Genomic DNA, 27,417 nt, shown 5'->3' with positions numbered 1-27,417 from the left:
AGACCCTGCTTAGCTAAGGGGACAAGTCATGCTTGCTACTACCAGACCAACTCTCCTCTCCCACTTTAGGTGGCAGCTGCAGTAAGTACTACATCAGGGTGGCTAACCTTAGACTCGCTAGCTGTTGTTGGACTACAGCTTCTATCACCCCAAGTCATAATACATTGTAGCTATGAATGATGGGGGTTGTATTACCTGTTGATGATGAAACAATACATTTGCAGTAGTTGGCAGATCCACAGTTATTGGGATGACCTTCTTGTCTATCAAAAGTAGCATGGAAGCGTGCCTAATTTGCTTTGACTCTTGAACAAGAGGGCAATTCCGTGAAGCAGGAATACAGAGGTGAAAAATAAAACTGCATAGCAGCACAAAAATAGTGCTATAGAAAAATGCTGTGATAAGTTAGGGACTCTGGAGTGGGAGGAAGAGCGGCTGCCACTGATATGTTTGGTGGCTTCTCTCCAATAAATGTGGAGAATGTGGCAGTCTCCTTCTTTTTCTCCCACCGTTGAGGAGAAAGCGCTTTCTGCTGCTGCTGTTTCTCACACACCACAGCATCCCTTGGCCAGGAGAGAGAGAAGGTGCCTGCTGGCCCTTCACTCATCCACCACTGTCATAACCCCCTCTTACAGTTCAGATAAGCTAGTAGGTACAGATGCACAGGAGGGATATCACAATGGCAGGGTGTTGGGGGCAGTACACTAAAGGCTCTAGGGTTGTTGGTTAGGGAGTTCCCTGGTGCTGGTTTGGAAGGGGGGATACCATTTTGTGTTTAGCCACAGGCGGTGAAAAATCTCTTGAGCAGGCTCTGAGTCATCGGAAATCGATTGCTTTGAGAATTGAACTGGTCAAATAGTGAAGCTTCTTTTTAAAGCGTCTTATCTTCTGCCAGTATCTTATGGCATCACTATATTGTTACTGTGCAGAGAACATTAAAATCATGTAATGAATCAAGGACTCTAAGCAATCTTATGGCTATTTTAAAGCCAGGCATCAGATGTTAACTCCCATTTAATCGAAAGGTGAATGCTATAAAAGGCTTGTCAATCTGCTATTTCCAGATGACAACAAGCTTTATGGAGTAACTGACATGAAAGTACCAATGCTGGCATCAGATCTCAATTACAGGCTTCACAATTGCCTCGCTATAGGCATCTGTGGCCTCTAATGCATACATGTAATATTGCACAAATCTGCTACTGTATTGTTGAAAGAAAAGAAGGAAGTCTCATTAAAGGTTGTACTAACTTTTAATTGACATTAACAGTAAATACAATTCATATTATCCTGCACTGGTTCTTAAATATGTTTAAGTTGCTTCAGGAATGCAAAAGTGTATTGGTTCACATTTGTGCAAATGTCTAAGCTGTAGATTAAAATGTGACGGCTCCAGAATTAATGATTTAAAATTGCAATTTAAATGTGTTGAATCTTGTCAGTTTAAAACTCAATTAGGATTTCGCTATAAAATTGGCCAATTCATGCCATCTGTTAATTTTTTCTTGTCTTGATTGCTTTGTCAAAAATCATGAAAACATTCTCGGTAGCTAAGAAACCTGTGGACTGTTTGCATCATGTTTGCATCAAAGAGAAACATATGAGACCTGGGCCATTTCTGTTTAAAATGCTTCCAAAGTACCTTCCCTTGGTGGGGTTTTTCCACAACCAGCAGAACAACTTTCATGCAAAATCGTGTCAAAGACAGTGTGGCGTAGGGTTTGGAGCTTGGAATTGAGTCTAGTCACTTCCTGGTAGGGAAGGCTTCCTGAGAATGCTGCACTGCCTTGAGTTCGATCATGGAAGAAAGGCAGAGTATGAATAAAATACATTTAATTAAGTGTGTTTTATCTTTTGCCTGGAAACTCCCTGGGATAGGTTCTGGTGATATATATGGAGGCTTGTGAAATTCTGGACCCTTTTGATATTCAGGCCAGAAGGCTGGACATGTAGCTGTGGTGTAATTCTAATGGACTAGGGAAACTGGAGCCTAATGACTGTGCTGTGCATTATATCCCATTACTCCATGTTCAGTGTGCTATCCAATTGTAGGAATCCAGGCCTGCTTTGAGAGCCCTTTCCAGTTCTTCGGATTGCATGCGGAGTGAATATGCATAGGTGGAAGGCTCTGTCTGACCCCATGTGTTTCCATTGAACAGCTGAACTTATCTCTCTACACATGCAAGATACTGTTCATGTGATCAGAAAACCTGGCTTTGCAGGCTTCCTGATGACATCGACAAAGCCCTCTTAGGGATGAGCATGAGCGTGTTCAGTGCTTCAAGCACTGAACAGACTTGAACGCTGTTGTTTGAGCTGGCTTGACAGGCAGGGAGCAATGTTCTCTCTAACAGGGATTCCAAGATGCTGTTGACTACAACTCCTAGAATTCCCAGCTGCAATGGCTTTTGGTTGGGGATTATGGGAGTTGCAGTCCACAACATCTGGGAATCCTTGTTAGAGGGAGCACTGGCCGGGAGGGGTACCTTTTAAGATTCAAGTAAGTAGCTCCTTACCTGATTTCCCACCACTGGCACTGGTTTTAGAAACAGCAGTACGGGGCTGCAGTGCTGCCTCCTGCAGCCCCACGTGACGTTGGCACACACATGGCTAACAAACAATGGCCATTTGCTGACCACACAAATGGACGGTATGCATGTGCCCCAGCCATGTGTGTGTCGACGCCGCGCGGGACTGCAGGAAGCAGTGCTGCAGCCACGCTCAGCTGTTTCTGAAACGAGTACTGGCAGGGGGGAAGCTGTGGGGTGGGTGGAGGGGGAAGGGTAACAAGCTCCTTAAAGGTAAAGTGTGCCGTCAAGTTGGTTTCGACTCCTGGTGCCCACAGAGCCCTGTGGTTTCTTTGGTAGAATACAGCAAGGGTTTACCATTGCCTCCTCCCACGCAGTATGAGATGATATCTTCCTATATCGCTGCTGCCTGATATAGGTATTTCCCATAGTCTGGGAAACAAACCAGTGAGGATTCGAACCAGCAACCTTCTGCTTGTTAGTCAAGCATTTCCCTGCTGCGCCACTTAAGGATCTCCTTACCTACATCTTAAAATTAACCCCCTCGTAAGGGAGTGCATGAACAGCTCATGCACATCCCAAAGCCCTCCATCCATACAGTGTACACTTAGAGGTTTCATTCAAGTATTCACTAAATACACTTAGGAGCAAGGACAGGACCAGTGCCCTCTTTCTATGTATGTTCACTGACCATGTGATTTGAATGACTGATAAGGGCTCTAGTTAAATCCAGAACCAAACATAGTTTCTTAGATTGCTGCTACCACAGACGTTGCTGCACTTTGACCGAACCAGCTTTTGCTTTATCCAGAACTTATGTTACCATGCTTACCTCAAAACCCTGTTGTCTTTATCAAGCCGCCACAATTAGTCTTGTACTTGTGAGCTAGGCCCCTGATCTTGACCTTGAGCAGGCTTATTGGCCCCAAAGATTTTGCAGCCCCTAAAGATGCTGAATATAGAATCTGGAGGGAGGTTTCCATTGATCTCTATGAGGATCTTTTGCCAGACTCTGCAAAAAACAACAACAACAACAAAAAAACCCCAGTTCAAATAGCGCATTCTGGTGAGAAGATTATACCAGATATTCGAGGAAATTCTTGGGAGCAAAGTATGCCATAGGAAGAAGTTGAGTTTTTAACTATAATATGTATGACCTTGCCATGGTTATCCATGCTTTAGTGACAACATGTAGGCTTGATTGGTGTTACTGTTCTGGTACTCAGTGCTGTACAATGCCTGTACTTTGGCTAAGGTACATGGCCCTATATTTACAAAACATTTGGAAACTCCAGCTGGTTTAGAATGCAGATGCTGGGCTGTTGACTGGCACTCACTGGTATGAGCACACGATACCCGTATTTGGAGATGTACAGTGGCTTGTTTATTTCAGAATGCAATTTGAAAGTCTTCTCCTTTCTTATCAACCTGCATGGTACATAAGATCATCACTGGAGATAAATGAATGGCTGCTGGAGAGAGGGGAGGGCCTATTCAATTGTGTTCCAGCTATTGAAAGGAGATCCATCCGGTGCTTTCATATTGCCAGATAAATTTAGTTTATCTGGGCTTCTAGTGTTTAATTAATTTTGTTGTTTTGGTTCATATTTCACTTGGTGATTGCTTTAACTTAGCATTCAGGCTGCTGGCATTGTTTGTTCCAGTTTGTGTGATTTGTCTGAACAGTTTTATCTACAGTTTAATGGCATGCGGATCCTCCCCCCCCCCCCGCCCCTGCTGTTTTATTGTGGTGGTTTTGATTGTATTTTAATGATTTGTTGTTAGCTACCTTGAATGCCACTTAGGTAGAAAGGCAGCATAAAAGTATTTGTATAAATAAATACAATATTTATTTATTTTATTATTATTTATTCAAAACATTTATCCCCCGCCCCTCCAGTACATTACTGCTCGGGGTGGCTCATAACATTTATAAAACAGTCACAATACAAAATCAAACTAATAAAACTAACCAAATTAAACGAGTTTAAAATCCAAGCTAAAACCACAACCACAAAGAAATTTCGTATTTCTATAGTGCTTTCGAGTGTTCAAAGCATTTTGAACCATGTTGTAATCCTTACCACAAATTATGTAAGTTTGGTTTGTAGTATTTGTGTCTTATTGTAGGGGGTGGTTTGAAACAGAAAGCTTGTCTAAGGCCACCCAGTTCAGGTCTTGACAGATTTTCTTTGGATCTAGGAGCCACTGAGGTGTATCTATGGAAAACAGCGTCCAGGGAAATTGCACCCCTATCCAAACATCTGACGCAAACTTAGAATAAAAACTGCTTTGTTCCAGTAGGGTGGGGAAAAGTAACTTAGAAGGGAAATACAGAAACAAGCCCACCTCCCACACAAAATCAGCACAAGGTTCCTGTAAGAATTCAGCAGTAAACTGGGTTTTCCAACAGTCCCCAAAATTGCTGTCTCCCTATTCACAGAGCCATCCATGATTGATCCCTACAGGGAGCATAATTAATCACAGTAGAGGTTTTCAAATGTGTGCCCTCTGATGTTGCTGGACTACAGCTCCCATCATCTACAGCCAAAAAAACCACTGTGGGTGGTGGATGTTGTAGTTCAACAGCTGGGGACCTATGTCTGATAATGCACTTATGTCCCCCTGCACTCAACAATCCAGAAAAAAAGAAATAATTACTTTGACATTTATTGTTTACATTTGTATTCCACTCTTCTAAGGAACTCCAGCAACATCAGAGGGCACACATTTGAAAACCTCTACTGTAATGAATTATGTTCCCTGTAGGGATCAATCATGGATGGCTCAGTTAATAGGGAGGCGACAATTTTGGGGATTGTTGGAAAACCCAGTTTACCTTTGCACACCCCTTTGCAGACAAAACATATAGTATGTTTTCTGGCCCATAGGAAAAAGTAAATAAACCTACTTTGCTTCCATCTCTGAAGAAGGCAGCCATCCTTGGAGCAAATTACTGAGAGCTAGTTCACTCTTTGAGGCTATTCACACGACCTCCCAAAAGTGGGCTAAGGGAGCCCAGCCTGCTTTTGGGAGGTCATGTGCTGCAATGGGAGCTGCGCAGCTCCCGGTAGCAAACCTCCCAAAGTACCCCTCCCCTTAAATGAGGTTAGTGGAGCAAGTGCTCTGCTAACCCCATTTCCAAGATTGTAAGATGGTGCGACTATGCATTGTGGTGACTCACAAGTAGACCCCTGACCAGGTGGCTGCAGCAAGCTTCCCGGCCTCAGAGGTCCCCCCAGACCTCTGCAAGTGCATGAGGCTTCCTGGAACTTCTGGGGGGCGGGTGGCCCCCAATCCCAGCCAGTAGGGGCCAATGCTCCCTCTAAGAGGGATTCCCAGATCTTGTTGACTAGATGTCGGAACTCCCAGAATCCCCAAGCAAAAGCCACTGCAGCTGGGGATTCTGGGAGTTGTGGTCAAAAACATCTGAGAATCCCTCTTAGAGGGAGCACTGGCCCCTACCTGCTCTGTCATGGAACCAGTAGTCGGATGGGTGGCCTATCCAGAAGCCCAGGGACAGCTCCCTGCTCATGTGCAGGGAGAGCAGGCTAAGCCCTGCAAACCATCTCGAGGCGCTTCACTTTGTTCGTGTGAAGCGCCTATTAACATAGGAACATAGGAAGCTGCCATATACTGAGTCAGACCATTGGTCTATCTAGCTCAGTATTGTCTACACAGACTGGCAGCGGCTTCTCCAAGGTTGCAGGCAGGAGTCTCTCTCAGCCCTATCTTAGAGAAGCCAGGGAGGGAACTTTCAATGGCTTTGTGCGTTTTCCCCCCACAGTTGTATCATTAGCAATTAATGGTCCCACATGTGTATTTTGTCATTTAATCTTTCGTATTTATTGAGCTTAAGAAGTGATGTCAGTTGGCCTTTAAGAAGCCTTCAGGGGGTGCTCAAGTGAACACTGGAATATAGTTGGCACCAAAAAAATTTTTTTGGGGGGGATACAGTTTGAAGTGAATATCACAGTTTCTTCCAAAGCAACAAATGAGAATTTTGTGGGGAAGTTTCAGGAAGACAAGTGTAATTTCTCAGGGGGCCTCTGCACAAATCCCTGTTTTTGAGTATACAGTACCACCATCCTGATTGATTTCTTCATTCAACTTAATTCAGGCATGTTTCTTTGGCTTTTTTCTCTCCCTTTGCCACATAGGGAAATGGCTCAGCCGGATTTAAATAGGACACCCAGGTATTCCATGCACCCAGCATCTTCTTTAAACACATGCAATATTGGCATGCCAGAGAGAACTGTGAGCTGGAGGTGGGGGGCAGGGGGGAATGCTATTTCTGCACATGCAGTGGCTGAGGGCCTGGTTTAAATATCAAGCTGGATGTGTGGAATGTTGCACAAGAACATATCTTTTTGTAGTTGTCCAGCATTGTACTTAAATTGAGCCTTGGGCTCACGATGCGCATACTTGATAGCTCTTCAACTTGACTTGGGCTTGAATGATGGAAAAAATTGGAGATTAGTCTTTTGGATACTTCATGAAATGACAGTGTTATTTATAAAATATTTATGACTTTGATTCAGCGTACATTCTCCCCCCAGTTATATGGCTTGTACAATTCAACAGCATGATTTACCTTAAGTTACCCATCTGGGTGCCTCATGAATAGCTGTGCACAATCTTGTTTCTTTCTCTGGTTTGGACCTCACTGCTGAATGAGCTATTTGCATCAACTGATTTTTGCATACAACTATGTTCAGACGGACAGAATATATTGTTATAACTTCTAGAAATGTTCAAAAATAGGGATTCTACCAAACTAAATAACTGTAGCATATTTTATTTTAGCATTCTTTTAAAATTCAGCCCTTAAAATTAGCCCTAGACAAACACTTATATAAAGATTTTTTGGCAATCTCTTTACAATCTCTATATTTTTATTCATAGATAACAAAGTATAAATATTCTACAAAGATACATCTGGTTAAGAACAGCCCTGTAGCTTAGAAAAAGCTGTTGGTTATTATAGGGGCTCTTCCCCCGAGATGATAATATTAATAGTTAATGAAAGCTACTTAGCTATATGCTTGTAGGAATAGATTATTCTAACATAAATGTAGAATACAGGGAATGACAGAAAAGGTGTTTTAGGAATAAAATGTAATGCAAAAATTATAATCTGGAAACCGAATATCTGCATATTTGCACTAAGGATTCAGTCCCTAACATAGGTGAAAACGTGTGTGCATGCACTGCACACATGAGCAGTCAGCCACAAACTGATAGCATAAAAACTCATTTCATTTCACTTCTATTTGAGTAAGTGTCATTGAAAAGAATTTGAACATTCAGTACAGTGCTCTTCAATACACAGTCATTCCCATGAGCACTTGGGTATGGTCAGCGTTTCTCTAGGGCTGCTCTATATATGTATGTGTTACATGCTTTCACAATTTAAGCATAATCCCCTCTATTTTTAAACCTTCTATTTTTTGTCAGATCAAGTAATTTTTCTTGGCTTCTTATGGTGATCATTATGTATTTACTGCAAATTTATCAGAGAACCTTTTATCTCTACCATCTGCTTTTGGGAAACTCTGGTTTTCTGCGGAAAGTAATGAAAGCAGAGCATGAACGGGCACTTCGTGCTGGGAAGAAATGAGTCTCTGCTTGGATCATGCAGGAGTTTGGTGCAAAGGCTGATCCAGTGCAAAAGTTGCCTAGCAAATGGTAACACCTCCTACTGTTCCCAACACAGCAAAAGGATATTTGACATTAAAGAGCCTCTAACTGTCAAAGCAAAATGCAATCAGGTTCAAGTCATGAACCTGATGACATCATCACAAACTATGCCATTGAGGTGTCCCTGTGTGTCACTCACTGCAAGTGTACCCAATTTGGTTCAAATGGGTTAGGCAGTCCATAGATTAGCCCGCTTGCAGCTGCCACCTTGAATTGGAGTGGGTGACATCATCACACAACACACCATTTGGGCATCCCAATGTGTCCCTACAGCTGTAGCTAGGGGTAAGTGATGTGCATGGAACCGCACCTCCGCGGTCCAGCTTTGGGGAGGGGGACTCTTCAAGGGTGGAGGAGGGTGTACTTACCTCTCCCACCGCTTTTCCCTCCTCCAGCGCTCCTGGTTTTTAAGGCATTTAAGGCACCTCTCTGCCGCCCCTTCCCCCATTCCTTGGCTAAAAGCTTCAAAAGGCGGACTGTGCATGCACACGCATGCCTGACGCATGCACGGGACGTGTGTGTCCCTACAACTGTACCCGCTTTGGTACATATTGGTCCAGGCGTTGAGAAGTTGATAGGGACACACCGACATGCACACAGAATTTCAGGTGATCTCATAAGCCTCCTGGAAAGGAGGCTAGAAACTCATTAAAAATGTCACAGTGGGTAACTGATGGATCCAAATACTCATTCAGGGAAGAGGGGCATGTACTAGTCCTCTCACAACCCTAGACCAGGGATTCTCAGTGTTGGGTCTCCAGATGTCATTGGACTTCAACTCCCATAATCCCCAACCAAAGCCCACTGCAGCTGGGGATTATGGGAGTTGAGTCCCATAAGTTGAGTTGGAGAATCCCTAGACAACTCCGCAGAACATGAAGTTGCAGAAGCAATGTGGGCAAAAAAGAACAGTTTCTTTGCTGCACACATTGTCTGAGCATAGATCTTCAAATGAGCTCTTTGTTATAATCTGTGTAAACCCCTGGTAACTTGGCAAAGAAGCACCTTTTAACATGGTTATTCTCTTTATTTAGCAAGGGGAGAGTAACTGGCTCTATCCACTCCTAGCACAGTACCTCCAGTGACTGTTGCTGGTGTCTATCTCATGTTTCTTTTTAGATTATGAGCCCTTTGGGGACAGGGAGCCATCTTATTTCTTTGTTATTTCTCTGTGTAAACTGCCCTGAGCCATTTTTGGAAGGGCGGTATAGAAATAAAATAAATAAATAAATAATATACCAAGCAGCTAATTTAGAAGTGGTACGGAGAGGGCACTTAGGAGCAATCATGTCTACTGCCCTAGTAAGTTCATTATTCCAAGTCTGAACCAGGGCATCAACAGGATCACTGGCAGAACCAACCTTAAAGCCTTCCAAGGCTTCTTGGAATCCTATGGGATCCAATAGCCTTTTCAGGCGGACCATCTTAATAGGTCCTTCACCCCTGCGGAGGAGGGTTGAGTCTGTGAGTCCGACCAGTTAACACTGCCAGTTCCATTTCGAGCTAAATTCCCCCAAGTTGATCCAAAGGCATGGATATACATGAGTGTGAGCACATGTGGCAACAAATCTGAGAATGATACAAGTCTTTGTCAGACCAAAATTTAATGCAAAATGGCTGCCACTGTGTGGCAAAATTTGCCACTATTTTCTGAACACAGAAAGATTAACATCTTTCCAGTCTCATCTCATCCATTGTTTTATGTGAAGCTGAAAATATTTTGATCAGACACTATATATTATATTATATATTGATACATTATATATTGATACTTAAATCATCAATGGACCCCCCCCAATTGCAAAACCAACTCTTTTAATTAGTACTTTCTGAATTACAGAAAGACAGAAATTATAGGGTAGCCCCCCCCCCCAGTAGGAGTCTGCTCTGGTGATGCAAGTCAGATAAGCTATCTCCTTTCTTTGTACCATATAATATGACTCAAGGTAACTTTACTTTAGCGCAGCTGAGGTTGCTATAGACAGCTTAGGAATGAAATGTTATCAATAATAGATTATGTGCTTTATGTTCTCTGGCATATAGTTGTGGTGCCCTCTTCATCATTCTCAGATGAAATGTAAATATTCTTTTATTGCCTAAATTTATTTCTCTTGCAGAGCTATATTCCTTGGCTGTATCTGTAGGCTGTCTTCTGCCAAGCTTTATATGGTGGTAGATTTAGTTCACTTTATTCTCATGATGGCTTAAAGAAATTGCCTGTGAGCTAAGCAACTTGACTTTGCTAAGCCTTCTGGATGATGATGTATTAGTCTACTGCAGAGTGGATTAGTTTAAAAAATAAATACTGTAAAAAATATTCCAGAGACTGTCTCATTTCAATTGTGCAATGAGCAGTTTATGAGAAAATAGAACAATGGTATACCGAGACTACCACTCTTGATCACATCAGCTGCTAGATCCAAAACCAGTTGAATGGGGAATATTGCATGTTGCCGCCAGACATATTTTATGGCTTAACAGAGAATTGGCATGCTTTCCAGAATCTTATTTTTAGAAATTTTTAAATATGGATTCTAAGTTTTTGTATCACAGTCCACAAAGGTTTGTCCTCTTGCATTGTTTTGTAAAATGGAGTGGGGATGGGGGTCACTGTTACTTTCTTTCTTTTTAAACTACTGCTTTTTGAGACCCGAACAATCATAAGTTGTGACTCTTAAGTACATTCAGTTGATAAGTGGAAGGAACCTCATTTTTCCATTGTATTCTTCTATAGCCCCTGCTAATCAAGCAGAAATGCACCTTTTAAAGTGGTGATTCTCTAGCAAGGGGAGAACCCAGCACAACATCCCTCCAGTGGCTGTTGCTGGTGTCTACCTTAAGTTCCTTTTTAGATTGTGAGCCCTTTGGGAACAAGGAGCCAGCTAATTTATTTATTTTGCTATGAAACTGCTTTAAGAACTTTGGCTGAAAAGTGGTATGTAACTATTCATCATAATATTTTAGCTGTCTGGGGGGTAAACTGCTCATTACATGAAGTTTCACATAACTTCTCGTGATACATCTTCTTAAAAGTATCTGCTGGAGGCTGCAGTTTGTAATAGAGGAAGGGCAAGTGTGAAGAAGATGCCTAGTTCTCCTTCAAAATTCATTCGCCAAAGCACAAACCTAAAAATGTGGAATATAATGGCAACAAACATATGTTTAATACAGGTACACTTGTCAGGGCGCTGACATTGCCCTTTTTGCAAGGGTGCTCCATAAAGTGAAGAATAAGTTTGGCATGCTCATTATCTTTGGTAACTATCCAGTGATTACAGTCTTGAGAGTTCTAGTGGCTGTTAGCCATGGGATAATGTTGAATTCCAGGAACAGCAAAATCTAAAATGATGTGTTGCAGGGTGGATTTGATTTCAATCAAATCAATTTAAATCACTAGTCAGTAAGACTAGAGTTAAATCACGGTTTTTTATATAAAGAGGCTATTCTCACAATCAGACTAAATCGAGCTGGGGGAGCCTAGCCCGATTTTGCCTGACGGTGAGAACCACCAGGCTCGCAGGCGAGCCTGGTGGCCTCCAAGCGGTTAACCCGATTAAATAACCCTCTCCTAAGCCCAGGTTAGCGGAGTGAGCACTCTGCTCACCCAGGCTCTATGATCGCGAGTTGCTGCAGCGTGGCTCCGTGCCGTGGCAACTCACGAGTAGACCCCCCCGACCGGGAGGCTTAAAAGCAGCCTCCTGGCTCGAGTGTCTCTCCAGCATTCCCTGCACACTCACGCAGGGCATGCTGGAGCTTCAGGGGGCCGCGCGGCCCCCAATCCCCACAGCACCTGCCGGCTCTGTAACGGAGCCGACAGTTGTGTGGGTGGCCGGTTTGGCCCCCCGGAGTAGACTGCTTGGTCATCTGTGGGGAGTGTTGGCTAAGCCCGCTCTCCCCGCTAAACCTCTCCAGATGGCTCCCACTGATCGTGGGAACCGCCTCAAAGACTCATTCTTGCTGGTATAATTTTAATATTTACAACCAGATGAAGCTTTCATTTTTGGAATAATAACTTTTCAGATTAGTTACAGTTATAACAAAAATTACTGTTTTGGTTATACTGTTAGTTCACCTCACAATAATTTAATAATTATATATGTATTTCTATCTCCAGTTTAATAGGTTAATCATTCATATTTGGACAACTTTTCTGCTGTACTCTACTGAAAGGAGAAAAATAGTCATTACCTTAATAACACTTTAAATATTTTTATTTAATTTAAATAATAACATTATAGTATATGTATTCTTGTATTTGCTTAAACATCCATGTTTGTTAACTGATGTGGTTAAACAAAATATCTTAAAAAAAAAAACTTAGACTGACTATCAGCCAGGTCCTCACATGAAAAAATTAAAATATTGTCTTCTGTAGCTCACTCATCTTCATCTTCATCTTCTTGTTTGTTCATAATCGGAAAAAGAAAAACAAGCTTACCTGCTTTATCGGGTTCCCGAACAATTTCTCAATTTAGAATGAATTAGTCCTAAGGAAGAGAATATTCTTTCTATGCCAGCAGAAGAAGCTGCTGCTGTTAAGTGAAATCAACAGTCTCTACATCCAAGTGCTTAATAAGTGATTTCCACCAGTTCACTGGTGTGACTTTCTTTAAAACATCATCGGCAAACATATTTCTTGAATGGTTCCCCCTTAGCTCTGAAGTTTATTGTAGTTGGCATTACAGATGGATGACTGCTGGATACCCATGTCATAGCTAACTCCTCTTCGTCAGCGTTTGACCCTGTTACTGGATTTTGACAATATTTGCAAGAAGATTTGCTGGAGACAGTGCTTGTCTCATTCATTTTTTTTAATGCTTGTAATTTAATTCTGTCATCGTGCAGTTCTGTTTTTAAGTGCTCACTCAGTTCCTTCCAAATTTCAACAGCATCAGAAATAAAACAGCTATTTTCCTGTATTTTGTTTAAAACTTCATAAATGGGTTTCAGACATCTCTGCATATCTTCAACATTTCTCTTAAGCCCAATGTTGAGGATTTTGTCTGTAACAATGCCATCTATTTTCTCTCAATTTTGTTCACAAACTGTTATCAGAATAGGCCAGTTCTTGATATACTGTTCAAAACAGTCCACTAGAGAGTTCCATCTAACATCTTGTGGGAGCGTTAGCTTGGTTCCACCCATTCTTTTCAGAGCTGCAGCAGCAAAATGAATGTTACGGAAGTATTTAGCAATTTCAACAAGACTAGCCTTTATTTCTGGAACAGTGAAGTCTTTGGCTAGGAAGTGCAGCAAATGAGTACTGCAGCCATATGTTATTAGCTTTGTATTCTCTTCATGCTCTTCTAAATTTCTTCTCATCTTGGGTACATTTGCAGCATTGTCTGTGACTAAACTGCATTGAATTTTTGTTCACATGTTATTATAGCTTTTGCTGCTACTTCTTGTAAATATTCTGCTGTGTGTGCATTTCCTGATGTATCAGTTGTTTCTGCAAGGAAGACATTCCCTTCTTCTGTTGTTGTACAAGCACATACAACAGGATCGTTGTGGACATTACTCCACCCATCAAGACTTAGGTTAACAATTTTACCCTCTAGACCTGTTGCACTTTGCTCCATTTCTCTGTCATACACTTTATCCAGCAGTTTCCCTGCAACATCTGCTCTGCTGGGTGGACCGTATCCTGGTCTCAGTGACTGAACCATATTAATGAAGTGTGGATTTTCAACTAGACGGAAAGAAGAGTTTGTCCCATAAACAAACTCTGCAATTTTTTCATCAATTACCTCTTTTTCTAATCTGCTGGTTTTTATTACAAATTTATCTATGCTTGTTCCTGGATGGTCAGATTTTTTCTTTCTTTTAGGTGATATACTGTGAATATGTGATGTATATTTATTTATTTATTTGATTTTTATACCGCCCCTCCAAAATGGCTTAGGGCGGTTTACAATTTGCTTAGGTTTACAGCAATGCCCTTCAAAATGTTTGAATATTTGCCAAAGAATTATTATTATTTTTAAAGAGCCACAAAATGACCCTCTGCTGGAAAATGATGGCCGTAAATGACATCGGAAGTTATTTCCGGCCACTCAAAACCAATAGACGAATTTTGTTTATTTTTCTACCTGCACATAATGAAACTGGGTCTCTAAGTCCCAATCACAGATATGCAAAACGCTGGATATGGAGTCCGTAGTCCGTGGAAAATGAGGGTCACTTGTATCTATAAATATAAAGCTTCTTGGGCCTCACTGATTGACATGAAACTCCCGGACCAAAGCACAAAATATAGAAATGCTGTTTTTGCAGGTAGGTTCCAGATCTTGGCCAGACTACCACAAAAATCCAAAATCCTGGGGAAATTCATTAATACCCCAGAAAAAAGTGGGGGAAATCTCCCAGTGGAAAAGACGGAGAATGATACCTCATAGACAAAGAAAAAGACTAGAGTCACAGAGAGATTACTATGTTTGCAAACAGCAAGTCTTTTTTTAACTAGCACCAACTGTGTGTATGGTTGGTGCGAAGACTGGGAAGTCTTCGAGACAGGGAAGACTGAGAGTCCTGTCTTCCCAGTATGAGGCCTGGGAAGGCAGGACTCTCCACTAAAGTGCTCACAATTTAAAAAGAGACACAGGGGAGACAAGGGAGGAAGGGAAATGAAGTGTATGATGTGACTGAAACACTATCCTGGACAGATAATTCTGAAAGTGTAGAACAGGAGGATGGTGATCTCGAAGGGGGTGGATAGTTTCCAGAATCCTTTAGGTTGATGATGGATTCCCCTAAAGAAAAAGGTCAATGTTGTTGTTTTATTATTTATACCATTTCTGCTTATTTAGTATTACTCACTGCATTCACTGCCACTCAGTACTGCCCCCAAAAGGAATATTTGCTTGTTTCAGCTCTTTATTTCTTCATAACAACTGTATCAAAATGATGCTGCAATAATAATAACAAATATATTTTTGCTCGAACATGACAATTCCTCAAGGCAGTCTTTAAGAAATATGATGAAATCAAAACGTTGAAGATCCTGCCTGTTCAAACACGTTCTTTTGGCATCTTCATCAAAGCGCTTCTCATAATGTTGTTTCATTCGGGCCACCAGGCCTTGCATTTCTTTGTTGCAGTGTTTGCATTTTGCACGCATTCCTGCCTTACCCATAGGTAGAGGAACTTCATTAAAATATTCCCAAACTGGGTCTCTTATGGCCTGCTGCCATTATAGGTTTTCTCCTCCAAGGAGAGAATAATATGATAAACCTCAGGCTATCCACACGAAGATCCCAAGACTTGTGGAGCAACCTGTTTTTCTGCTCAGAAGGTTTCACTTTCATTTTTACTGCTTGCCCCTCCCTCCTCACTCTTAGCTCCTTGCACAGATCTATTCCACTCCAAACAATCTTCTATTCATTGAACTTCCTGAAATTTAGCACTTAAGAGGTAAGAGGTTGATTCTATGTGCATAGATTTGCAAAGGAACAATGGGATTAAGAGGTCTTTTTCTCAACTCTATATGTTTATTTTATAACATGTTTGCTGTGAAGAAGAGGCATGTTATCTCTATAGACACAAAATCACAGTTTTGAGAACTGCAAAACCAAGCATCTGTGATAATATCTTCTAGATAGAAAAATTGCCCAAAATAATCTTACAGAAACCTCTGGAAGAGCGTGACATTGTGAATGGATTAATGGAATTCATTTACCAAAAAATGTAAACATTGCATATATACAATGGTGGTATAGAAATTGAAATAATAATAATACATGCTACATAATTAAAAATGAATCCTTATTTCATAGGAACATAGGAAGCTGCCATATACTGAGTCAGACCATAGGTCCATCTAGCTCAGTATTGTCTACACAGACAGGCAGCGGCTTCTCCAAGGTTGCAGGCAGGTATCTCTCTCAGCCTTGGAGATGCCTGGGAAGGAACTTGTAGCCTAGATGCTCTTCCCAGAGCGGCTCCATCCCCTGAGGGGAATATCTTACAGCTCTCACACTTCTAGTCTCCCTTTCATATGCAACCAGGGTGGATCCCGCTTAGCTTAAGGGGACAAGTCATGCTTGCTACCACAAGACCAGCTCTCTTCCCATCTTCATGATGAATAGCCTTTGGACTATAATGTATCTTAAACAGAAAACTAGATTTTTTCCCTCAAAAAAGCATTTTATTTAAAAATCCGATTTAAATTTTTTAAAAACCATTGATTTTTATCCACCCTGATGTGTTGTTAACTTTGCCTGTAACCTGGTATGTTACAGAGAGAAGTGTGAATGCTATCTGATTCAAATGGCATTCAACCTAGGAAATGTTCCCCAAAAGAGTGGAAATGTCCCACTCTTTGTGGGCATATCTTTGAATTCAAATCATTCATTTATAGGAGATGAAATACCTTCTTCTAGAACAGAAGGGTTTCAGAAAATTCTGTCGTTTTCATGGAAAGATTTTGTATTTGTGCCAAAGTACTTATGGAGAGATGCAAGTCCTGGTAATAATGCCAGTGTTCTTTCATGTATGTCAGAACTGAAGATAAGCTGCTTGTTAAGGAAACATTTGCTATTGTTTTGTTCTATCTAGTAATCTTTGATGTTTTGTTGTTGAAGTTTGTCAAACTTAGTGTTTATGAGGGAAAGCTATAAAACATGTTTCTTAACTTTTTTGAAATGTACTGGAATGATTATATCTCTGCTTCTGAGTGTCTTGTCTTTGTATATTTGTAGGAGGGGAAGGCACAATATTACAGTTTAATGCACTTTAAGTTGTGTGTTTGAACTACACCTAAGCAATAATAGAGAATGCTTTTGGTGACTCCATCTGGTTTAGGAATTTTACATTAGTTCTGTGTGATCTATTTTTCAACAGATGGAGAGTAGCACAAGGAGGAGTCATGAAATGCCTTCGAATGTAAAAGAACTGGAATAATTACAGTCCACTATCCATCAGCACCTATTCCTTTCAGAGTGACAGGTGATGGAGTTGATATGTGTGAGACAGCTGATTTCCTCATGCTCTCATACAATCACACATGTTAGGTTTTTCCTATTACATAGATATTATCCCCTTTTTAATCAGGTTTCCCAAACCTTTACAGAAATTGGAAGGAGTATTTCTAGGACAACATTTTGTTTGGAATGCTTTCTATAAAGGGGAAAACATTTTGAATAAAAGTGCATTGTATTTGTGCTATTCCCAGCTATAGACAGATACCTGATCTACATATAAAGCACTGATATTGATTGCATTGTCCCCCGCGTCTATTCTATATCCCTAAACCATAGAAACTGAGAGAGGTGTGTGTGTTTTATAGTTCTTTAAAACACACACAAAGACCTCCCTCAGTTTCTATGGTTTAGGGATATAGAATAGAAGCGGGGGACAATGCAATCAATATCAGAGCTTTATATGTAGATCAGGTATCTGTCTATAGCTGGGAATAGCACAAATGTGTTTGTGTTTTGCTGGTCGAAATACCATAACAATAAAGATTTGATTTGAGAATTATAGTTAGAAATTGCAGAGTTCCTGGGATGAACAATGATGTTGGGGTGTTATTGCTTGGATATCCAGATTCTGCATTTCTACACTTGCTTTGCATCAGATTTGTCAGGATCTTTCTAGAAGAACTGCTTATCATGCACATCAAATGGAGTAGCATCTGAGTGAATAAATAAAAGAATATGGCCATCACAATATAAAAGGAAGAACCATCAAGATGCAAATGTATGATTAATCCAGCAAAACAGCTGATGTACTGTTGAAACACACTGACATAATGCTACAATCCTAAACACTTGTTAGTAAGCCTTAATGAACACCCCTGAGTAAATACATAGAATTTCCCTAAAACGAGCAGAACTGGCATTTCCACATTATCGTCTATTTTCTAGGAAGTCATTAGATTTGAGGAAATTGGGGGGGAAATCTAATATTTTGCCACCTATCCATGGGTTTTTAAGATGATTGTTACCCAGTTGAAATCTTGGTTGGTTATTCATATGAGTTGTAGCGGATAAACATTTGAGTATAAGCAATAGTTATGAAGCAAAACCCCTTTTTTTCTTTATTTTTAGATATTTATTTATTTATTTAATATTTTTATACTGCCCAAAGCACAAATTCTCTGGGTGGTTTACAAAACAATAAAAACAACCAATAAAAGATTAACACATTTCAACAATTAAAATTTAAAAAGTTAAAACTATTAAAACAAAATTAAAACACAATTAAAACAATATCTAATTAAAAGCCTGGGTGAAGAAATGCATCCTGACTGCCCTTTTAAAAGTTGTAAGAGATGGGAGGCTCTTGTTTCAGCAAGAATTGTGTTCCAAAGCCTCGGGGCAGCAATAGAGAAGGCCCGTCCCTGAGTAGCCACCAGACGAGCTGGTGACAACTGCAGACGGACCTCTCCAGATGATCTCAATGGGCAGTGTGGTTCATATTGCACAAGTGTTGGAGTAAATGCAGTAAAATACACATTCAGTTCTGTTAGCATTCAGTTCAATGCTTCTTATAAGATGGTGCTTGCCACCTTTAGTCTTTATAAGCAATTGGATTGAAAAAAATATTTTTTAAATAACCTGGTGTCAAATTAATTGGTGTTGCATCTTCTCTAGGGGCTGATGCCAGTCATGGTAGTGTGGTCAAGTCTAGATATGGAAACATATGGGGGAGGTGGAGTTCCACTAAAGTGGTCATTTGTGCTTCCACTCACAAGACTGAGACTAGGGAAGCCTGAGCCAACCACAGCTACCTGCATCAACCACTCTTGTGGTCAATGACACTGCTGGAGGGCAGAACAAGGAGAAAGCTGAGGAAGGGGGTGGACTCTCAAGCCCTGTAGCTTCTCTTGCAAAAGGACAAGCTCTCATGAGTTGACCTTTTGTGAAATCTGTGCTAGATGTTGAGGGTATTTGGGGGGACAGCCAGGAATGAGTGTGGGAAGGCAGAGATGGGCAGATTAGCCCCTAGATGAGAGGCCTGGCAGGCAAAGAAAGTGGAGAATAGAGATGGGGGGAGAGGTGCAGCACCCCTCTCCCCTGCTTGTAAGCCTTTCTTGAAATTCCAATTCTGAGCCAAGTAATCTCAGGCTGAGGCTGTCAGGGGTTTGTTCCCCAAGGAATCAACACAAATTATTGCCTACCAAGTTTGTCTACAAATTATGTTGTGACTGTCCCCTTCTGCTTAGTGAAGACCTCTTCTTTCACCTTTTTTCCCGCATTTTCCTGAGCATTTTTTAAAGAGAAGATGGAAGACCCACCAGTCTGTTCAGGTTGTTTTACAAATATTGGTCAGAAACCTTTCTTAAATAATTATCTGCTACTTTGTGAATATCTCATTTAAACAAACTAGCAGTACATTTTCTCATGCCCTCCAGAACATGTTGGTAAGACATTCATGGAAATAGATTTGGCAAAAACAAACTCTTCAAATGCTGAAATGACTGTTTTGGTTCTATTTTTAAAAAGTAATATCAAATATATGAGTCATTTGCATAGCTTATGAACAATTAGGTGTTGTGGCAGCCTAACAGCTAATGCTACATATTGCAAACTAGGATTTTTTTGATAAATGGCATGCATATTCCTTCAGAATATAAGCAGCAGTTGCTTTGATCTTGCCACAGAGTAATCTAATGATTAAAGAATGTAGCTAAGCAACAGCTGCACAATATATCTAAGTCAGGGTCATCCTAAAAAAGTTCAGTGATAATACTTCCAACAAGTATTTAACATTTAATTTAACGCCAGCACATAATGCCTAGAGAAGGAAATACAGTTGTCTGCTTCATCATTGTATATAAAATAAATAATAAGCCTGTTACTTGTTACAAGCATTAGTACTGATTACATTTATAGTATTTATGTATTGAAAGAAAGTATCACACCAAACCATGGTTTCATATTAGGGTTGCTTCACATATGACACTTTCTCAACAGATTTGTATGTGTGCAGAAAAAACTTTTCATACCCGATGCAATGCCATGTGTTAACAGTGTCCACAGCAGCATACACATATAGTGCTCCCACAATGGTGTCCCCCCCGCCCCCATACTGATACATCCTTATACAAAAATAAAATGGGTGAAACAGTTTTTAGGTCTAGCATTTCCTGCCATGTCCATATCCTTTCCTTTTTACATTCTTGAGGAAACAATCATATGGAGCCATAATTTCTTGGGCAGCATCAGACTATTATATTATTTTGACTAAGCACTACTGAAATAACCCCTATATTAAGTCTTGTCTAACTTAAATATCACTAATTTCAATGGGACTTAGTCACTAACTTAGCATGGATGCTGCCTCTTGTGTGTACATAGGAACATAGGAAACTGCCATATACTGTACTGAGTCAGACCATTGGTCCATCTAGCTCAGTATTGTCTTCATAGACTGGCAGCGGCTTCTCCGAGGTTGCAGGCAGGGATCTCTCTCAGCCCCATCTTGGAGAAGCCAGGGATGGAACTTGAAACCTTCTGCTCTTCCCAGAGCGGCTTCATCCCCTGAGGGGAATGTCTTCCAGTGCTCACACATCAAGTCTCCCATTCATATGCAACCAGGGCAGACCCTGCTTAGCTATGGGTACAAGTCATACTTGCTACCACAAGACCAGCTCTCCTCCTGTGTAGAGTTTAGCAACCATAGATTATGATCAGGAATCCCTGTATGTGACTCATAGACATTTTCTGTACTGGCACAGTGTGAACTGTGGGTCTTCTAGAGTTCCAGACTAGCACTCCTGTAACCTGAAAAAATTTCTGTGCAGAAATGCCTGCTGAAATCTTCACGAGGTATTAGAAAGCAGCAACCATCTGCTTTCTTTATTGTGTTTACAAAAAGCAGAGAGGTGGTTCTATTCTGAAAAATATTATTTCATCCTAGGAATGTTTTGCATGGGATGTTAAAATTGATGACTTGGTTATGTACTGTATGTTTAAACACCAGTACAGGTATGCATATGGCAATGTTTCAAGAGCCTTCTTTTTCCAGGGAATGCCAAACCAGACCCCACCGTTTCAGTGCTTGCTCAAAGAGTTGTCATATGAAACTGTTCCACACTTGCTCTACTGCACAGGTGTAAATATTAAAAAGGTGCGTGTGTGTGTGAGAGAGAGAGCGAGAGAGGACAAACAAGGATTGCCAGTTGATTTCCTTTGTTGCTTTTTCTCTCACACACTGTCATTTTATAATCTTTATATATGTCATTACAACAGTCTGCTATGATATGATTATACAGTATAAAATATAGTATAAAATAATATATATTATATTTTATTTAAAATGATCAAGAACCCATGTGGAACCTATGTTGGGTTGATGGAGGAGTAGGACTGCACAGTTTTTATTTTCGGTAACTCTGATTCAGTTTTACAAGTCAATCGAAATGTAAATAGACTACAACCTGTTGAAAATAGGACTGACTGCTACTCTTGCCCCAGACAGTGGGTCGGTAATTAAAGCTTCAGATGAGGAAGTCTTTCTATAGCCTCTTCCACATGGCTGGAAAACATGAAGACTGTCTACTCTCAGTTTCAGATCATGTGAAAAAGACTCCTATTTAAAGATCCATTTTGATCTTTCAAAGTCAGTTTCATTATAAAGTATGTGTGTGAGAGGCTATTGGGATTACAAACTAGATATACACATATACTTCCAAGTTATCAATTTATGGTATATTTCTTTTTAACTTCACAACGTTAAAAAATGCAAATATGGATCAGTATCTAAAACAATGAACAAAACATGATGCAGCCCAAATCAGGTACTCTAAAAATCCATTTATTGCAATGGGAGGCCTTGACAGTTAGAATCTAGGCCTTGACCCTAGACTTTTCTACCATGTTGTTACACACCAGTAATACTTATTATCAGTTGGCGTGGGGGAGAAGCTCAAGGCAGTTCACATAGCAAAAGGAATGAGATAGTATTTTGTTGTCCCAGATGAGCTCAGAATTGAAAAAGAAACATAAGTGAGATGCCAGGAGAAGTCACTGAAGAGATGATGCACTGGTGTATAAAGTGGTGACTGTCTTACATTTAGTAGGGTAATCCTTACTATGTTTAAGAGAGATACCACTTTAAAAGGAGTCTCTTTGCCCAGTTAGCAGGGGTCAGTAGAAAATGCCTGTGCTGGAAATAAAGAACTGTTTTTCTTTGCCCCCATTGCTACTAATTTGTGTGCCAAGCTTTGTGATAATTTCCTTCTCTTTCTTACCAGGAAAAGTCATCTTACAATACTATAGATCACGTCAACATAAGAACAACTTACAGAGGCTGCAAGGTAATTATCTATAAAACTGCTTTTTGTTTTATCTAGAGGTCAGTCTGGGTTTACTCCAGCCTCTTATAGAGACACTTAGGATTTATGGAGCCACCAGTTCTGAGCGATTAAACATGTAGCTTTTTACAAAGCTTTCTTATGGATGGCTTAATATTCCTTGGTGTGTGTGTATACTTAAACAACACTCGCTTATACCTAAAACTTATACTAGCCTAAGTATGTTTATAGTATTAGAAAATGTATTCCTTCATTTAGAAAGCAAAAAAGATTGCCAAGGAAAAACAGATTCTTGGTTCACACTTAAAAAACAAACTACCTTGCACCAAAGAAAACCACAGGGCTCTGTGGGCGCCAGGAGTCGAAATCGACTTGATGGCACACTTTACCTTTACCTCGCACAAACATATTTTGCTGTGTTGCACTGAAACCCTATATGTGGTTGCAGGTAATAGCGCTCACACACAGCAAGGGCACACACAAACACTGTATCAATCAGTCAGTTTGGATAGTCTTTCTAAAATTAATTCAATGCAGCCTGCAGTTGCAGAAGGGTGTGGAATCAAGACAAGAAGAAGTAAAAAAAGCTTTATGCTGATGCAAGTCTGCACTATGGACTCCGTGATATCCTCAGCAACTGCATTGAAGTGTGTTCCATTGAAAGCAGTTAGACTTACTTCCACAAGATAAATGAAACAGTAATGCAACATGGTTCCAAAGGGGACTTTGACTTGGATTTCTTGAACGGTGGCTTCCATTACCTTCCCAGTCCCTGCCACATGGCAAACTGCTTTTGAAGTGAGGGGAGTTTCAAAAATGCTTGTGAGATGGTATTGTGGGGTGTGTGTCTTGTGTTCAATGACAAGCATGTTGGGGATGTCCAAGCCCTTGAACATGTCTACAGTGGCTTTTTTGTTTTAGTATTGTTATAAGGATGATCCTTAAAGGACCAGGGTATAAGATAAGATGTAAGAAAATTAGCTAAAATAATTGAGTGTATTAGGTATGTTATTTCCTTTACCATTCAATGTTTTTTGATTTAGCAAATAATGTAATTCTTAAACCTTTGAACAAATAACATAATTCTTAAACACTGGCAATCTGGAAATGCGGCCTCTTCTACACTTGGCTTTTTAATAATTTTGTCATGTTTTTTCCTTTGCCTGGAGGGATATTTAGAAAGATTATTGGCCTCCGTATTTGTGCATCCGGCTTCTGTGTAGGAGACCATGACCTGTGCATTTTCCTGGATTTTCATCTCAAGCTGAAATAAAGCTCTCAGTTTGCTAATTGAAAAATGAAATTAACACATGGTTTTGTTATCAGAAACAAAAAGCGCTATTGATGAAAAGAGCTTTTTGTATCCCACAAGGAGCTTAGTAGAAATCACATTACACCAAGATGAAACGTATACCATTTACTCTTTGTTAACATTGTGGGCAGGATTTCAGTAAAAACAGAATGAATGTAACGCTGGTAAAGGTTATTTTGCTTTCTTATATAGATACTGGATTCCAGCTTTGGAACTGGGTCTAGCCAGCCACCTTGATCAAAATGAAATGTTGCTGCAAAGAAATTGCCTGTCTCTAAGGGCTGAAATACAAGGCTGTCAAGCAGCAGTGTAAAGTGCAGACAGGAAGTTATTATGGGGGCCAGATGCAGCAGGGTCAAGCTAGAAGAGTAGAAAGGAGAGAAAGGGCTAGAGGCCAGGTGGTAGGAAGCAGGGGAGGTTTCTGCTTCAGTATTAAAAGGAACATAAAGATTTGAGACTGTAATCTTATGCACACTTACCTGGGACCAGTCCCCATTGAACAAAGTTTGATGTACTTATGAGTAAACATGCTTAGGTAAGCCTGTGACTCTGTATGTAGTGGGCATAGCATGACATCATCTTAATGGCAAAATCCTCCACTTTACAACTAGTGTGAATTGACTTTAACAGTTCTGTCCTTGATATGGCAGTTGAGACTTAAAAAAAGAGTAGGGATGTGCACAAATCAATTTTTTTGATTCGATTTGTGCCCAAAACAAATCACCCATGATTTGTTTTGTATCCAAATTTACCCGTACAAATCACCCCAGATTTGATTTGTATTTGCTTTGATTTAATTTGGACTCAGACCACTTAACAAGGACCTAGGGGCACCAAACTTGGGTGGTGGGTAGGTCCCCATGGGTGCCACCTACCACCCAAATTTCAAGGCAGTGGGGACACTTGGTTTTTTAAATGATTTTTTAAAAAGTTTTTACTGATTTTAAACATTTCTGCCATAGGAAGCAGTGGGGATTCCAAGTTGCCATATCCTAACCCTAAAATGGATCCCCAGCTTTCTTAAAAAAAAAAAAAATCCCAATGAGGATTCATTGCACACCTTCATTTCTTCTGTTCATTTTGACTGTCACTGGACAGTGCCAACTGTCAACTGCCATGTGTCAACTACACCCCCCCCCCACACACACACCTCTGTAAGGCAGTGGGATACTCATTTTCATTTTTAGGGATATTGAAATGTTTAGATTCTTTGATGTCTAATAACTTTTCCTCATAATGAATCCCTATGAGGATTCATTATACACCTTCATTTCTTCTGTTCATTTTGACTATCATTGGACAGTGCCAGCTGTCAACTGCCATGTGTCAACTACATCCCCAAAACACACACACACACACACACACACACACACACACACACACACACAGGTACTCAGTTTATTTTTAAGGTATTTTTTAGGTGTTTAGGTTCTTTGGTGTCCATTACACACCTTCATTTCTTCTGTTCATTTTGACCCCACTGCTTTGCAGGTGGGGATGGGGAATTAGTGGCATCCCATGTTCCAACTACCCCACAAGCCACTGGGTACTCAGTTTATATTTTAGGAATTTTTGAGGTGTTTAGACTCTTTGGTGTGTAATGAATCCGCATAGGGATTCATTATGAGGAAAGATTATTAGACACCAAAGAGCCTAAACACTTGAAAAATCCTAAAACATAAACTGAATAGTACCACACTGCCTTGCGAGTGGGAGTGGGATGTAGTTGGCACATAGCAGTTGACAGTTGGCATTTCGAAAAGACAGTCAAAATGAATAGAAGAAATGAAGGTGTGTAATGAATCCTCATAGCGATTCAGTGAGAAAACGTTATTATACACTAAAGAATCCAAACACTTGGAAAAATAATAACCACACATTTTGCTCCATAACTCCACTTCTACAAGGGCTAGAGCTTAGCTTTTTAAAAAAAATGAAAGCTGGGAATCTGGGGGAATTGATAGGAGGGATCGGAATCTCGAATCAATTCGAATTGAATCAGGCACAATTCAATTTGTACCCACATCTAGCCAATGGACCACAGGGGTGATTTGTCTCCAAATCACCTAGATTTGGGTACAGATCGATTTGTACCCGAATCAATGTGCACATCCCTAAAAAAGAGACTCCAGTGCCAGTGCACAAATGGAGTTTGCAGGGTTTACTTCTTGCTTGATATTGCTGGATTCCTGCCAGGGCGCCAGCATGGTTCTTTGTGGAGAAGAGGTAGAGTAGTGGAGGTCAACTGGCTTATGGACATGGGGGACTGCGGATAGCTGTTTCCTTATATGTTGTAAATTCTGTGCTTTGTCCAGGTCCCACCTCTTTAAGCTGGAGGCAGGTTGCCGGAGCTTGCTATGAGCTTGGATGCTCCTTCCTCCTTGAAAGCTCCTTTGTAGCTCCATCAGTGTTCCCTCTAACAGGAATTCCCAACTGTTGTTGACTACAACTCACATAATCCCCAAGCAAAAGCCATTGCAGCTGGGGATTCTGGGAGTTGTAGTCAACAACATCTGGGAATTCCTGTTAGAGGGAACATTGAGCCCCATACATAAATTCATTTGTTTGGGGTAGAATGTATTTGGGTAAATTAATTAAAGCTGAAATCGTTTGAGTGGTTTGATATTTGAGAGATAGCCTTCACTACTGCCATGTACCCAGTTTGTGGTCTCGGACAAGATTATTATCTTCATTTTGTTCTCTGCTTCTAACAATGGCCAACAAGTTGGGCATTAGGCCGATGCTGGGAAAAAAGGATGGTGTGGTGTGAGTGAATCCAGGAAAAACAAAATGTTGGTTTGAATCCAGAAATCCTGCTGTGTAAGCATAAGGCAATGTTGCTTTTTCTCCTGTGTTCCTTCAGAGGAATCTTTCAGGGAAAGAGCAAGATGAGGAGGACAATTGTGTCTTTGCTGTATAGCAGTATCTTTTAGATTGTCAGTTACAATCTAAAGAACTAGGGCTTTTTAAAAAAAGTGCAACCACCACACAATGTGCAGTTTGTTTTTTAAGTGCAGTTCTAAAAGAACATTGTGCCATTCAAAGTTGTGTTATGTTAGTTGATTATGTTAGGAGAGGAGAGTTGGTCTTGTGGTAGCAAGCATGACTTGTCTCCTTAACTAAGCAGGGTCCACCCTGGTTGCATTTGAATGGGAGACTAGAAGTGTGAACACTGTAAGATATTCTCCTCAGGGGATGGAGTCGCTCTGGGAAGAGCATCTAGGTTCCAAGTTCCCTCCTTAGCTTCTTCAAGATAGGGCTGAGAGAGATTCCTGCCTGCTACATTGGACAAGCCACTGACAATACTGAGCTAGATAGACTAATGGTCTGACTTGGTATATGGCAGCTTCCTATGTTCCTGTGATATAAAACTTAACTGATACTGTAACAATGAGAAACATAAAGTGCGTAGTCCAGGATCGTCTAGAACCCAGTCCCTGATCAACTATATCTATTTCTTCTATGCCTGCCAAATATACTTCCCTTAGACTCCACTGCTACTCCCCATAGAGTCTTTACCGAAAGATATAATGCTCCCACAACATTGCTGTCAAATTCCCAGTTCTGAGCATTTCCTGCCACTCTGTCCTGGCTTCTAAATTTCATGGAGTGTGACT

At 40.6% G+C, this 27,417-nt stretch overlaps 1 protein-coding gene across 8 annotated transcripts in view; it reads left to right on the top strand.

The window, feature by feature from the left end:
- PAG1 (phosphoprotein membrane anchor with glycosphingolipid microdomains 1) overlaps nucleotides 1-27,417 on the top strand; it is a 179,845-nt gene that overhangs the window by 15,278 nt on the left and 137,150 nt on the right. For 5 of the 8 annotated variants that reach the window (XM_053248295.1, XM_053248282.1, XM_053248287.1 and 2 more), the window contains exon 2: nucleotides 22,429-22,491. The gene's annotated coding sequence lies outside the window, so the exon portion shown is untranslated. Of the gene's footprint in view, nucleotides 1-17,069; nucleotides 17,193-21,200; nucleotides 21,303-22,202; nucleotides 22,321-22,428; nucleotides 22,492-27,417 lie in introns of those variants that run through there. The other 3 variants (XM_053248289.1, XM_053248285.1, XM_053248286.1) reach the window with 3 other exon arrangements.

The sequence above is a fragment of the Hemicordylus capensis genome, chromosome 4 (assembly GCF_027244095.1).
Source record: "Hemicordylus capensis ecotype Gifberg chromosome 4, rHemCap1.1.pri, whole genome shotgun sequence".
Taxonomy (NCBI): domain Eukaryota; kingdom Metazoa; phylum Chordata; class Lepidosauria; order Squamata; family Cordylidae; genus Hemicordylus; species Hemicordylus capensis.
The sequence above is the reverse complement of the archived record's forward strand: the minus strand, read 5'-3'. Positions and strand labels throughout refer to the sequence as shown.